General features: G+C 37.3%; 1 protein-coding gene across 1 annotated transcript in view; it reads left to right on the top strand.

Moving 5' to 3' along the window:
* NKAIN3 (Na+/K+ transporting ATPase interacting 3) overlaps positions 1-15,738 on the top strand; it is a 194,051-nt gene that overhangs the window by 7,338 nt on the left and 170,975 nt on the right. Inside the window, exon 2 of the mRNA XM_010582892.1 lies at positions 2,176-2,256. The gene's annotated coding sequence lies outside the window, so the exon portion shown is untranslated. The remainder of the gene's footprint in view (positions 1-2,175; positions 2,257-15,738) is intronic.

The raw sequence follows: 15,738 nt of genomic DNA, 5'->3' as shown, positions 1-15,738 counted from the left end.
TATGACACTATACAAGGAAATAATTCTGCTACTTGCATATCCAAAAAGATGTGTTTTCAAATGTGGACAGTAACTTTCTTACTTTTAAAAATTATATAGTAGTAATTACTGAATATCTAATTATTATGTTCTTAAAGCAAATGGAGCTTAGATTTATATTCCTGCAGTTCAGTGATAGTGCAGGAAGAGCCTCTCCATACACAGCAGCTGGGTTTCAAGGTGCACACCTGCTTTGGACCTGCACTTCTCTATCAGTAATCCTCACAGTGGATAAGGAATGAAACAGGTCCTGACTGTGTAAAACAGAGTAGCTTGGCCTGGGAAAGCACGTTCAGACAGTTTTTGCCTGTGTGGTTCGGAGTCGTCACTGGTGCCCGTGGGACAGAATGAAGCCAGTAACAGATTTGGCTTGGCCTGGCAGATCGAGTAGGTTTCCTGTTGTTGTGATGACAGATTTAATTCATGGATAGATAAAAAAATTCTTTCTTAAATAGGGGAATTCTCCTGAATATTCTGAAATCTGCTTTCTATGAGCAGCTGTGCTTGTATTAAGTGTTCATTAATTTTGAACATTCTGCACCTAATGTTCTGAGGACCTACGTTGGAAACTCAGGAGCTTATGATGAGTTACTACAGAGTCAGCAAGTGTGGTAAAATGTGATATCCTCTTTTAAGTTAATCTTATTAGTAGTACAGACCTTATACTGCTCATAGACCACAGCAGCTTTCTCTATTTTATAATAACCCAGCCTTCAGTTGCCACACTGCCCTTCTCTGTAAGCAAGAAGAAATGGCCCAGGAGTGTTACTCTCATTTTGTTTATTAATGACCTACTTCTTATGCCGTAGCCATCTCCAAACTGCCAAAGTACATCATAAGAAATTAAATTAAAGCAGTTATCCTGTTTGGTGTACAGAAACAACTGTATGCATGTGGGGGTAATCAAAGGGGGGAAAAATTCAACCCTCTTCACCTGAACCTTTCATTGTACATCACAGGGAGGGGAAGGAAGAGGGGAACTTAGCCCAAAACTGCCCAAGAAAGCCAAGCTGATGGCACCCGTCCAATGGAAATGGGATCTAGCATATTGTAGATTAGGGTGTTGAGCTTTATTGAGTATATTGAAGCAAAACAATAGCATATTAGCCTCACCTGGTCACAGCTAATTAGACTGGCGAAGGCACTTAGCAGCAGTTCTCCACTGTGAAGGTTATAAGCGCATAAATGTAAAGTGGCAGGGCTGCTGCTCATGGTGGGTGTAGCTCCAGCGTGGCTGAGCATGCACCTAGCCCCACAGACAGAAATGCTTCTGAGGGGTGCTGCTTGGAGAGTTAATTGGACATAGTTTGCAGTTGTATATAGGTAAACAGTGCATCTGTGAGGAAGTAGTGTCAGTCAATTATGCTGACAATTAAAATATAAAAGATGATTTAAGGTAGACAAATTAATCTCCCATTCATGCTGTGGGTGAAGTATGAGTTCAGTCTTGCACTAGGGTAGGATGCTGGAGAACCCAGAAGAGATATGGGTATGTTCACCTGTTAAGGGTGCATTGTAGAATCGGGTTCATGGCCGTGAGGACTGGAGAAGTAGTGAGCTATTTTTCATGTAATTAAAATATCTCTTCCTGAAAGAGTCTTAAGAGACCAGCTTTACCCTTTACCTGTTTGGTTTTTTTTAAACAAATCCAAATTATCAGATCAATAGATCTTCTGTTTTATTTGGTGGAGTTTTTTTCTTGTGTCTTTCTTCATAATATTTAAATATTATTTTAATAATATTTGCTTATTTAAATTATTTTACTATTCTGGAATCTCCTTTAACAGAGCTAAATCATGATTTACAAATGACTCACGGTTGCCCCAAAAACAGTGTTTAAGTCAGCATTTTGGACTTAATTGGTATCAGTAGGATAGTGTAAAACTGTAAAGAAGAAATATCTTTTATTGGTGTTTATTCAGAGCAGCAATGAATATTGGATTTGTAATTTCCTATGGTTCTTAGGGGACTTCTGCAGGGAGACCTCCTTTTCTGAACTCTCTGCACTTGGCTGTTCCCAGAAGAACCATGCTTATTGATATCAGGTTTTTTATTATTGATCTGCTCAGTATAAAGTCTTTTCATCTTCACATTTTATTTTTCTGTCTTTTTGCTTTCATCCGGCTTTGTGTTTAGTACACGGTGTGGACTGCCCTGTGGGTCACCTGGAATGTTTTCATTATCTGCTTCTATTTGGAAGTAGGCGGACTTTCGAAGGTAGGTCACTTATCCTTCTTCAGGTTTATGGGAGGGTGTTTTAACAGCAGGACTCTCAGATTTTAGAAGGCTGGAACCATAGAAGAAAAATGTGGTTGTTTGAACATACAATTTGATCTTCAGATTTCCTCTCTGATGAGAACTCCAGTGTTTGAACTTCTCTGATGATAGTAAATAGTCATGGGTTTGAAGTACATAAATGCAATGAATCTGAATTACAGGTGCCTTCTGAAGTACCATCCTGGAGGGGGAGTGGAAGGGGGAGGGTAAGGTTATTCAGTGGAAAATTTGAGGTTCTTTTTGATTGTTGAAAAACAATGTCATTTTGGTTGAATTTTCAAGCATGTATGAAAAGTATATCTGAATTTCCAAGACTGCTTTGAAAGCAGCTAAAGAAAGTTACTAAGAAGGTTAATGTAACAACTTGTTGAGCAAATTGGTCTCATGGTGAGAATGTTAATTCTTTAGAAAAGAACAGATGGCAAAGGATGACTTTTTTTCAGATCTGAATAAAACTTTCCTTTACATGACACTCAGTCCTCTAGGTCACTGATTGCTTATTCAAACCTCTGATTAGAAGAGAAATGTTTGCTGAAAGTATCGAGATACATGTTGCTTTTGTACAAGGTAGCGCTTAGGTTAGCGTAGGTTATATTTAGCATTGTATCTACAGTGAGTTCCATACAACATCCGCTGCTTTTCATTCTCCTGTTGGACATAGATGATATTGATCTTTGTTTAACACACTTATACTTGAATGATTCCAGGCACAGTATGTCCATAGTGCATGCTGATCCTGGTATTATTAATAGAATAAAGATCCCCATTACTGATTGTAGACTTAGTGGTATGAACTACATCACTGTTAATTCATGCAATGTTTTTAGAGTTGTGAACTCCACTCAGTTCAGATGGGAACATTTGCGAACTACATACTTTTTTGGGTTCAGCATTAAAACTCCTTGCTTTTGGCTGACAACAAACAGAAAAGTGGTGAAACTGATTTAATAAGAAATAAAATTTAATTTACTCAGTAAAAATTCCATTAAAATTAAAGCTTTCAGTGATAGATTCCTTTGGTGATAAAATTCCATAGTGAAAAGCTACAACAGTTTATTTTTTCTCCAGATATGATGTAGTTCACCAGAAGTCATAGGCTTGATGAGGAAATTAGTGCACTTCATAGATGATCAAAATAAATGATCATATTGGTATGTTCTGACTTAAAAATCTATTAGATGAACAGAAGAGCAACACATGGAAGTGATGAATGCCCAAAGTAATTGTTCATTTTCATTATACACAGAGTTTGTATTTTTTCAATCAGTTGGGTGATGACTGTTTTTATAGCGACTATTATATTTTTATGGATAACTAGTGGTTTTATCTAAGTGCCTAGGAAGTGAAGCAAAACTTTTAGTCTGGCCCCTGAGTTTGCGAAAATTTGAGTTGTCTTTCTGTTGATTGCAAAGGATTCTCGTCATACCCTTAGTGTAAGGGGATTATAAACCAGCAGGTATGAATTGAAATCTTGTATCTTCCAGTTTCACCACCGTGTTTCATTTTTAGGTCTTCATACTAACATATATGACAAATCACAATGCAGAGAAATAGCAGCACAAATATTACTCAACAGTTGAGGAAAATGCCTTTTATTAGTATGCACTTCATTTAATCTCAGAATTTTGGCGGCATTTTTATCTTGTGGTTTATAATTACAACATTTGAAAAGTAGTTTCTCAACAAAATGGTAGACACAAAATTATTTCCATGGAAGTTAACTGCTCTTGTATAGATTACGTCAAAGGCAACAGTATCAGGACCAAGCTAGTAATGATAGAATCAAGAATTTTGTTCAGTAAACCGTGGAATTTGGGGTTTGTTTAATGCTGTTTCTGAAAACCATGCTAGAGATGACGCAGTCATCCAGAAACTGAGGTCTTTTTGCACCATATGTGTAAAATCCTGGATATTTACACATTGATGGGTATTTGACACTGACTTAACTGGGACCCACATTTTACTCAAGGTGCTAGCTTAAAAATGTCATCATTGCTTTCCATGAATATGCTCCTGTGTTGTCAGGCATGATAGAAATGTGCTGTCACTGAGGTACATTAGTGTCGTTGGCAAATCAAACGCCATCAGAAGCTTTTCAAGGATGGCTATTTTCTCAGCATTGAATTCTTGGCAGGGAATATTCAACTTTTTTCTTGCTATTGTTCTAGTTTTCCATTTAAAAAAAGATTTTGTTTCTGAAATGAATGCAGATTGATTCTAACTTTTAAATTCTATTGATATACTATCAGGGAAAATTATGATGCTGTCTGGCAGCTGACTGATTTCTGTTGGTCTGTTTGTTTTTAAGCACTATCATGTTTATATTTGCTCTGACCAGAACCAGAGTTAGCTGTTGCTTGGAGTCCTGTGAATTTATTAGGTCTTCAGTTATGAATACTATCAGAAAATATAACTTGGTGCAATATTAAATGGCAATTTTAATTCTATCTTCACATGGAGTACGCATACAATGTGGACAGACCAGACTTTTCAAATGTCCTAATAGAAACCCCCCACCGCTGAAATTTTGCTCAGCTCTTAGTCTTGCGGTGGAAGGGAAGATCTCCTTTGAGTATTCTCTGTTTAATGGTGCCAAGTTCCACTAATGTTAACAGAAAATTTGAATAAGAAGAATGTAGGTAACTTACACCTGTTCTTTGCTGTAAGAGTTTGAAGGAAACATTTTTCCTTCAATTATAATGCATAATGTTCAGATTTTCCTGGTAAACTGTTTTTTGTTTGTTTTTTTTTTAAAGGATCAGCCTGATATTTAGTTTAAAGTTTATGGATCTAGTACACCAAGATCTTTAAGCTTTTCTTGATAAGGAGTTATGGAAACCTCTGCCACCTATCCTCCCGGTGTCAAACATGATGTATGTGACTTCATCCTTTCCATTCTTTCAGAAAAGCATGACGTTTCTTCACAAGAGTGACATGGAAAGTATATTTTTAGTTGAAAACATTTTTCATGTTTTAAAGTAATTTGAAAAAAAAAAAAAAAAAGGCAATTTCAAACATAGCCAAATTCCCACCAAAGTTTGTTTTTAATAATCTGGAGGGCCAAACTGGTAGACCTGAGTGGAGGAAGCTGGTGGGGAGGAGTAAGCTGGGAACTGAAAGACTGTATACATGGCTGTAGGCTTGTCATCAAGGAATTCACTTGGGTCTCAGTCCCTGCTCCAATAAATATCATATTATTTTATACAAAGAGGGAAACCTTCACAGACGAGCTTTCTGTGGAAGCACTCCCCAATAACTACAGTATGGTAATTACGGCAATCTCCTGGGAATAAGATGATAGGGATTCAAGTCTTCTCAGGTGTGACAAGGAAATAAACCTGGCTCTCCCACAGCTGTGTGTTGTAAGTAGAAAGCTAATGAGTAAAGGTTTCCTCTTTTACTACTTTATAAACAGCAAATAAGTCAAGCTCCTTTTTCACTTATATTACAGATGTGCAAATAAAATTTTAATGCTTTTTGCAGGGCTAAAGAAACTATTTGATTAGAAATAAATATATAAATCTTTTTTGTTTCTGTTAACTCAGGTTTTTGCATTCTTTTTTTCATTTCTGATTTTACCAATGAAAAAACCTGCCTGTATGAATAATGAAATTTGCCTGTATTTTTCGTTTACTACTTTTATGAAATTGAAAGCATAAGTTTTACTGTTAACGACTCTGTAGGAGAGAAACAAAGCCGCTATTGTAACATGACCTTTTAATCCTCTGCTGAAGGATGACAGATTGCTACATCCATACATGAGCTCACTAGTTGTTTGGCTCTTATTCTCTGTCTTGAAATGAAAATGTGTTCTAATTGCCACATTTGAGAGTATGGACAATTCAAAACTTATAGACATAAACACAAATCTCAAGGAATAAGAGGCCAAAAAAATTTCACTAAAGAGCATTTGAAAATAAACATTGATTGTATCTTACTTCATACAATACCAGAAGCTGTTACTTTGAAGTATTGTATGTTCTTCTTAAATATGGACAAGAGAACTTCTAACTTGTATAAGCCAGCCCTTAACCCCCAGCAATACGTTCTTTAAGTACTTCTGTACAAAGGAGACTTCATTTGTTTAGTATGTACAGTTAATATTTCTATCATTTATATCCCTCCAGTATTTCAGATCCAGTATGAAAGTAGCCGTGTTTATTTGTATTTATCTTTCGCTAATCTAACTGATACTTTTTGATAGAGCACTTTTCTACCACTTGTTTTATTTTGAGTTAGTGACATTTGTTTGCATGTGTTAATGCCTTTATTCAGTAAAAGTATAGCAGCATTCCAGTACCGTATACTCCTTTCCTGGTTTTTGATATACCTTACCTAGGCATCTGGGCAACGTTGATGAGCTCTCTTCTTTTTCTGTGATGTTTTTGCTTGTTCTGCAGTTTTTCTGTGCCATGCTTCTTGAGCATGAACTTTGCCTCATTCAGGATTACTTTAAGTTTAGCTCTCAAGGTTGAGCTCTCTGTCAACTGACTCTTTTATTGCTTTTGGCCAAGGATTTGCATGACAAACACTCGTACATTCAGTAGAAAACTACTGCTAATACCACTTATGTTTATTATCTGGTTCTTAATTTTAGGTATTGAATGTAGGTGAATATGAACTCTCTAATGTGCCTGTGACACTAGCTTCATTAACCTTTCCCCTGAAGTCAAAGTAAATTTTGTGTATGATAATTAATAAAACAATCTCTTTTCACATATTTTTTTCTAGTAATATTTACTTTTATCAATAGAAGTTCAAAGTCTGTAGAGGTCCCAGCCAACTTTATTAAGCTGAAGACAGAACTATAGGCTGAATTCTTACATGGATCTGTGGTTGGAGGATAGAATTATAACTCTGTTAAAATTAATGATTTATTCCATCTGAGGACAAAATGGACTAATAAATTACTTAGTAAAACGCTGTGGGAATGAAAACCTAGTACTCTTTTTCTAAACAAAATATTGTACATCAGAATGGGGGCTAATTTTGTGGACTTTATCCTGGCTACTTCTGGAATCCAATTTATTCCATCTGATGCATGTCAGTCTTAATTGTTGTGCAATTATATCTAATTACCTCAAATAGAGTAAGTTAAACTCAAAACTAATGCTATTTTGTAATTAATAGAGATGTAAAGGTATATGCTGGGGCTTGTGGTTTTTCTGGGAGTTTTTGTGTTGTTTTTTTTTTTTAATGTGAAATGAGAGCATAAGCGTTGCTTGAATTCAGGCTAACAATATGAAAGAAAAAGTGATCCTCATTCTAACTTGTGCTGATGTAAGTGAGAAAACAGAGTTAATTATTTTGGTGTAATTAACATCATAATTAGCTCTATGGAATAGCCCACTCCAAAAGCTTGTGGACAAAGTTGGCAGTGTCTGTAAAACCTGCATGGAAAATCAGCAGGTGGAGGGTAAAGGACTTCCTTAATCTAAGCAGAAGACTGAAGGTAGATCATAGTACGTCTACTCACATGTAAGTGATTTTTATGTGGAGGAAAGTGATCAGTTTTTTTCATATCCGCTGGGAAGAAGGGCAAGAAATAATTTGCCGAGTGTGTGTCAAAGAAGATTTGGTTGGAGGTCAGGAGAAGCTTTTTAATAGTAAAGGCACTGAATAGGATCTAAAGCTGTTACAAAGCTTCGTCACTGGATAATTTGAAGAATGAAGTAAAGGAGTATCAGTGAGGGGTGATCTAGGTAACACTTCTGCCCTGCTATTTTTAATCTGTAGAAATAAGCCTCTGTCAAGATAAAAACCCAAGATAGTGTCTGTGGATGGTTTAGGGTAGGAGTGTTAAAAATGAAAAAGTGAGTACAAGTTGAAGACTCAAAACCTCATCTTTAATCAAAGATGTCATTATCAGAATGTCGTTAACTTCGGAAGGAGTGGCATTCCAGCTGGGGAGCTTGGGGTGTCTCTGGCTTTTTTCCCCAGCAGGTGTGTAGTGACACGGAAAACGGGGAACCCCAGTGGAGGCTCCGAGGTGGCTGATGTCAGTTCTTGAGCGTGCGCAGGTGGGCTTTTGGTGTTCAGCTGTGTGACACCAAGTGGGAGGCAATGCTGTCATTGCGGTTCACTCCTGATAGAGATTAGACATCTGTTACAGGTAAGACTCATGTGCTTTCTGTTCTGTTGATGGATTTTTAATTGAACACAAATCATTGCCTTTCACAGCAACACATCCTTCACTGAGGACAATGTGAGAGTGATAATAGCATGTTTCTTCACTGTTGGACATGGTGCATACATTCACGTCCAACTCAGCTGAGAACTTCTTCCCACGCACCTCTGATTCATATCAGTTGCTCTTGGTCAGCATCTCTCTTGGGCCTTGGGAGACTACATACCCATTACCTTCTTATTCTCCCCACTACTGTATGTCCCTTTGCTTCAGCTGATGCCATCAGCTGCTACTAGCTGTGATATGCACAGTAATGGATCATGCTAAAGCAGTAGATGTACTGTAATTCTAGACATTCTGCAATTTCTAGACATTACAAATGACTAGTTTTATAGCAGTAGTTAAACGTAATCTCTTCATAGTGTGCATTAATAAAATTCAACTTGCAGAAATTAAACCTGATGAAAAGATTGTTTTCATTTCTTTGAGGTTTGGACCCTCTACTACCTCCTCCTTCTGCAACTTTATTATTCCAAAAGGGTTTAAACAACTTTTGTTTGAAAAGTAAACTTCCAGTATCTTCTCTGACATGGAAAAGGAGGAGTGCTAATTAAACACCATTTAAGTAAATCAAACTAAACTAATATAAAGGCAAACAAAAACAACCCCAATATAAGTTTTAATGCTTGGCATTTACTCTTTCTTTGAACCAGCTCTCAGAAGTAAAAGGTTTGTGGTTGTTTTTTTTTAAAAAAAAACAAACCCAAAACTAAACAAACAAGTTTTTAGAACCAGTTGCCTCCTTTTTGTTATTCTTGTGCCCTTTCCTACAATAGAGGTTCCACTGAAATGTGTTTTGCTAAAATATGAACTTCTAATAGAACCTTCCTTATGCAAGTTGCTCCTCCCATCCTGCTGCTCTTTGACCATAAAGAGAAATAATCTCCAGGTTCAATTGTATCTAATACTTTTCCATAATGTTCTGTTCAAACAGCAACCTTTTGCATTTTTAATTACTTTGGTAATAAACCTGGAAACCAATTTACTGTGAAGTTATGCAGTGTAATATTGAAAAGAAACAACAACTCAGTGCTTCAGAATAATAGCTCTGGCCTTGGCTGGTATTAGGTATTGTTAATCATAGATTCAGCGTGCTGGTGGTATGCCATTCAATGGTATTTGCAAACAGTATTTTTTGATGTTGTGTTAGGCTGACATCAATACGTGCAGGAGCAGAAGCTGCTGTGGTAGCTTCTGTTTAGAATACAATGACTGTTTCCATGAAAAGTTAGAAAATGATAGCCATGAACTGTGAATTCAAAATGGTGAATCTATGGAAAAATGCATTGTCTTTTTATTTGCAATTTACATTTCTCAACCAAAAAAAGGAATAACTACACATTCATGCTTGCCATTTGAAAATAAAACTAAAGGAATGCTGCCTGCAGAGTGCTTAAGAAGATGACTTAATACATGCTCTCTTAAGGAAAGAAAAAAAAAAAGGGCAAATTAAAGAGCAGAAAAGTATTAATCTGTTAGTATTCTAATATTTAAATCAGTGTACATTCCTCCAATTAAAAATTTTCAACAATGAACTAGCCTCAAAGACTTCTATTTTAGCAGAAGAGGCTTTGTGGTTGTTTTTTGATGTTCCAGATTTCACGTAACCAAAGTAATTTGTTATTCAGTCTGTTTCACTCTACTGTGTAAAGCTGTAGCATCACGTAAGTTTTAATGAAATATATGCCTACTCTTGGAAGGAAAATTAACATGCAGCTAGGTTGGTGGCACAATTTGAGCATAAGGTCATTCTGTAAAAAAAAATTATGTGGAACAAATGGGACACAGATAAATGCCACCGAAACTGCAGAATGTGTCATTCTGATGTTAATTAGTTTGTTTAGGTGATACGATCACATTGCTGAACAACTTAATCAGAAGTACATTCCAGATGGTGCAAAAATTGAATTTCATATCCTTTCAGGTGACATTTACAGTGGTTCATAATATTATCTACAATCAGCACCATTAAAATATGTTTTTTCAAACAGAATTGGTGTTCTTTTATAACGCCTTGATGCTAAATTACGGAGGTTGATATTTGGAGTGGAGGCTACCATCATCATCTTGGATTTAAAAACTGAGATGATATTTCTAATATCTACAGTTGATTGGCTTTGGGAATGATGGGTGTGATATATATGGTTAGCTAAGTGCTACACAGGCAAACTTATTAATACAAACATCACATTCATATTTGTTTGAGTTCATTAGCTTAATTTCTATGATCTTGAACACTTAAGGAAAAAAAAAAAAAAGGTAAAATACAGCCTCACAGGGAGGAGGTAAGTAGCTCAAGTAGCTTGCAAAATTTCTCTAAAGACACCTTTGCATATGCAAAAGAAATTAGGCTGGAGTCCCAGTCTGAACTGGGTCCTGTGATGCAGGAGTGCATGCTGCAATGGCAAGTGATGCAGAGAAGGTAAATCCCCGAGTACCTATAGTATATCTGTGCCTGAAGCCTGTACCATAATTTGAAAAAGGATTGTATAGAATAAGGAATTGGAGCATATAAGGGCAGGAAGGACCATCCAGTCTAACCTCATGTGTCTGGAAGAAGTTGAATTAATTAGCTTATTCATGGAGTGAGGAAGGGAAATTTCTCCAAGTTGTGGTTCGGTTGTAAGAAAGTATGGCAAATCCATCTGCAGACAAGGGTGGACCTAGGTTTCATTGCTCAGGGTATTATTTTGTCTACTTATTGACAATTTGATCTATTTTGTAGTGATTGTTATGCTCTTCTTACAGAAAAAGGGAAGACTGCTGTGAGGTTTTGATTTTCTTCTTTGTAAATGTGATGTCCTTCTGGCAAAACTGCAATGAAACATGTTTTCTTTCTTTAATCGTATTCTTGTTTAGACATTGGATCAACCACATCTGCTGTCTGTCCAGCAACTTCTAACTGACAAGAGTGACTGCTGTGTACAGATTTTGACCCTTACATAAGGCAGTATACTTATTTCAGTGCTAGTGCAGTCTCTATTTATTGCCTGCTAAGGTCAAATTGATGGTTTTTGCTAATAATTTCTACACGCTGTTTTTCTATTATAGTGTATCCTTTGGAATTTGAGTTCATACCTAGGCCAAGTAAGGAGTACTTCCTATTTATGGGGAAGCCTGTCATCTCATCAGTCTTCTAATAAATATTTGCATTCAGTTGATATCCAGTTTTAAGAAAGTTTTACTGTTTTGAAGGGAATTTCACAATGATTCATGTTTTTGGTTTTTTCTTCCATTTGAAGACAATGGTTGCTTAGAAGAAAATGTAATTTTAAATAAGATTTTTGTAATAATTTACACGTAAGACAGTCCTAGACCTTGATGAAAGTACAGAGGATTTATTGTTGGTGATATTAGAATATGAAAAATTTCTTCCCGGAAATGATGATACCGAAATGTGTGGGAGTTTTAAGTATGCCAAATGCTTCTTATGGGACTTGATAATACTGTGACTTCAGACTATTATAGAATCATTTAGGTTGGAAAAGACCCTTAAGATCATTGAGTCCAACTGTTAACCTAGCACTGCCAGTCCACCACTAAACCATGTCCCTAAGCACCACATCTACACGTCTTTCAAATACCTCCAGGGATGGTGACTCAACCACTTCCCTGGGCAACCTGTTCCAGTGCTTGACAACCCTTTCAGTGAAGAAATTTTTCCTAAATACCCAATCTAAACCTCCCCTGCCGCAGCTTGAAGCCATTTCCTCTTGTCCTATTGCTTGTTACTTGGAAGAAGAGACTGACACCCACCTCACTGCAACCTCCTTTCAGGTAGTTGTAGAGAGCGATAAGGTCTCTTTTGAGTCTCCTTTTCTCCAGGCTAAACAACCCCAGTTCCCTCAGCTGCTTCTCAGAGGACCTGTTCTCTAGACCCTTCACCAGCTTTGTTGCTCTTCTCTGGACACTCTCCAGCACCTCAATGTCTTTCCTGCAGTGAGGGGCCCAAAACTGAACACAGGACTCGAGGTGCAGCCTCACCAGTGCCGAGTACAGGGGGACGGTCACTTCCCTAGTCCCACCAGCCACACTATTTCTGATACAGGCCAGGATGCTATTGGCCACCTGGGCACACTGCCTGCTCATATTCAGCCAGCTGTCGACCAACAGCCCCAGGTCCTTTTCTGCTGGGCAGCTTTCCAGCTGCTCTTCCCCAAGGCTGTAGTGCTGCATGGGGTTGTTGTGGCTCAAGTGCAGGACCCAGCACTTGGCCTTGTTGAACCCCATACAATCAGCCTCGGCCCACCGATCCAGCCTGTCCAGATCCCTCTGTATATATTATGTAGAAAGACATGTTAACATGGGCCTATCGTTGACCTGGAAAAGAAATACGAGAAGCAGGCTATTGCTCATCGTCTCTAGATGTCACCCAGGTGACTGCACTTGCATCCTTTGGGATTCATTAACTCTACCTAATTTAGAGGAAAGGCAAGGGAGGATACAAGTTTGTTTTACTGCCTGTAGATCTGCATTTGACAACCAAGGCAATTTTACTAACCCTATAGAACCTGTGTAGCCACTCAGAGATTTCCTGGTTCTTTAAGGATTTTCTAATATCTCAACATTAGATGTGCACAGTCTTGAACGTTCTGAGTTAACATCTGCCTTAAATTACTTTGCTCCAAGGGTCTGGTGTTGGCATTTTGCCTTTGAGTTTTACAAATGTTGTAAGTTTGGTGGGCCTACCTGAACCTGACTTTCACCAGATTTTTCAAAAGAGAATCTGGAAGAAATTTTTACCATTCAGCTCCTATTGAGTGGTTCTTTCCTGGTGCACAATAAGGGGGACTGCAGGGCAGTGTCCCTGCCTTACTCCCACACTATTAATTTCTTTTGAAGGCTTCAGCAAACCAAAAAACTCTAGTTAGTTCAATAGCATACCTTGGGTAAGACTTAAATATATTTGTAACATGTCTGTTTTGACAATCTTTTCTTTTGTAGAATGCTTAATGTTTACATTGTGTTAATCTGTCTTAATTAGAAGGCGGCTTTTGATTCTGTAGGTCATAGGAAGTAGTCTCTTAATCTTTGCGGTTTGAATCTTGGAGCAAGTTTCATCTCCTAAACTTGGTTTCCCTGTAATAATTTATTTAACTTCCATAAGGTGAATGGGTTTTGAGAACTCCTTTTCAATGCACAACGGAATTGGAGGGATTGTTTCTTGTCTAGATTATTATACTCTCTTTCTCTTCCTTTTTCAGCTGTCCTTCAGGGAAATTCCTCGTTCATGTTGATGATGTGACTGAGTTTATAATTCATGAGTGTCAGCGCTCCTTTGAGCAGACTTCTTCAGTTCAGATTAATGGGGAAAGAGTGAGAGAATCCTATTGGGGATTTGGCTGCCCTCCTGCCCTTTGCTTTGCTAGGAGGTTTATTGTCAGAGTGGCTTTACTATACCAGGAATAAGGCTGGGTCTTTTTGTCCTATTCAGTCAAATGGAGAAGGCAGAAATGTTGGAAGAGAAGTCACAGTGATGGCAACAGCACTTACCTATGACTGTCTTCCAAGGGCAAATGCTGTTTATGAATAATTTGATAGTGTCTGAGTTATAGCAGCATTGCGTTCTGTATACTTAAATTCCCTCTCCTCTTATATCTTTAGAGAGCATGTAGAAGTTCTTTAAGATGTTGTTTTGGAAGAGCTTTTTCATTGCAGAAGAAGAATATCTTATACCCGTCTGCTGAGAAGTGCTGCTCTGTGTTACTGCTATGGATCTTCTGCATGCTTAGAAGCAGCTTCTTTCTTCCCCTCCCTCCCACCCCCCACTGCCCCCCTTTTTGGTAGATTGAGAGATTCAGGTTTGATTTGGGTGTTATGGCTGAAGATTCTCCTTGTTTATCTCAAAGATATGCTGAGACAGTTTAAACTATCTGAGCTGCCTGCTGAACCCTTTGTCTAGTTCTGCCGCAAGGGGCATAGGTGTTATTCCTAAAACCCAGATTACTTCTTTGCAATAGATATAACACAGTTGATTCATTTTACCTTTGTTTTCTGTGAATTATGGATGATATTTTTACTTTTCAGTATCATTTTCAGTTGGTTCAGTAGCTTTCCTCGGTTTGATCAGAAGTGACCAAACTACTGGGCAACTTTCATATGGCCACTATTGCCAGGACAGATGTTTTCCTTTTGAGCCATCTTGACTAAATTAATTTTTCTTCCTCTTTAACTGTTACCGAGGCATTCACAAGGTTCTTATTTTTTCCACTTCAAAGGTGGGTTGTTGGATAAAAGACTACATTCAGTGAGGAAAAAACTATGTACATGTCCAGCTGTGAAGAAACCGATTTCCACTATATCTTCATCTGAAATATACTTGTACGTTGTTTAACTTCAGAGTTGTTCATGCTGTTTTGGGACTATTTTCATATGCTTCATGTCTATCCTGAGTTGCAACTATGGTTTGCTTCAGGGTATTTTCCATCCTTATGTCTTGTTTTTCACATGAGCTAGCTATTTTTATTGTTAAATCTTGTAAGCATGTAGACATTGTGTATACCCTGCAAACATTAGCACAGTCAGTGTAAATAGTCATTTTAGAAAAGCCAATGATATAAATTTCTTAATAATGGCTTTTAAATTTTTACTTCTTGATATTTTTATCTATTTTAGGTTTAGTTTGTGTATATTTTACGCTTATGAATCAATTGACTACCTGATGATTAGTTAAAAATATACTTTATATTCTGGTTTTAAAACTTCAATTTCCATTAAAAAAGATTATATCACATTGTGGTATCATTTTCTTTGAAAACGTATTGCTTCACTCTGTTACAATATGCTAATACTTGTGAAAATGTCTACATCTTAAAATGTGCTTGGGACACAAATTTACCTGATTTTAATACATAAAATAACCAAATCATTTTAAAAGATTGATAGAGAGTTTTAAAATGTTCCTATATGTTAGCAATACCATCAGTATCCTAAGATTTCTTCATTCCTAAATGTCTAGGTAAGATCACTTTTTACATCTGTAACTAGACAGCTTGCTTAAACATTCCAGGATAATATTAACTTTTATCCAAACATTTTATTCTCTAGGATGCAGCTTCTAATTCTGTTGCATGACCTGTTGTCATGGTTTAACCCCAGCCAGCAACTAAGCCCAACACAGCAGCTTGCTCACTCCCCCTCAGTGGGATGGGGGAGAGAATCAGAAATGAGGAAAAAAGTGAGAAAACTCATGGGTTGAGGTAAAGACAGTTTAATAGGTAGAGCAAAAGCCACGC

Source organism: Haliaeetus leucocephalus, unplaced genomic scaffold, assembly GCF_000737465.1.
Source record: "Haliaeetus leucocephalus isolate CR32 unplaced genomic scaffold, Haliaeetus_leucocephalus-4.0 Scaffold858, whole genome shotgun sequence".
Classification (NCBI taxonomy): domain Eukaryota; kingdom Metazoa; phylum Chordata; class Aves; order Accipitriformes; family Accipitridae; genus Haliaeetus; species Haliaeetus leucocephalus.
Note: the sequence above shows the minus strand (reverse complement) of the source record. Positions and strands in the feature narration are given on the sequence as shown.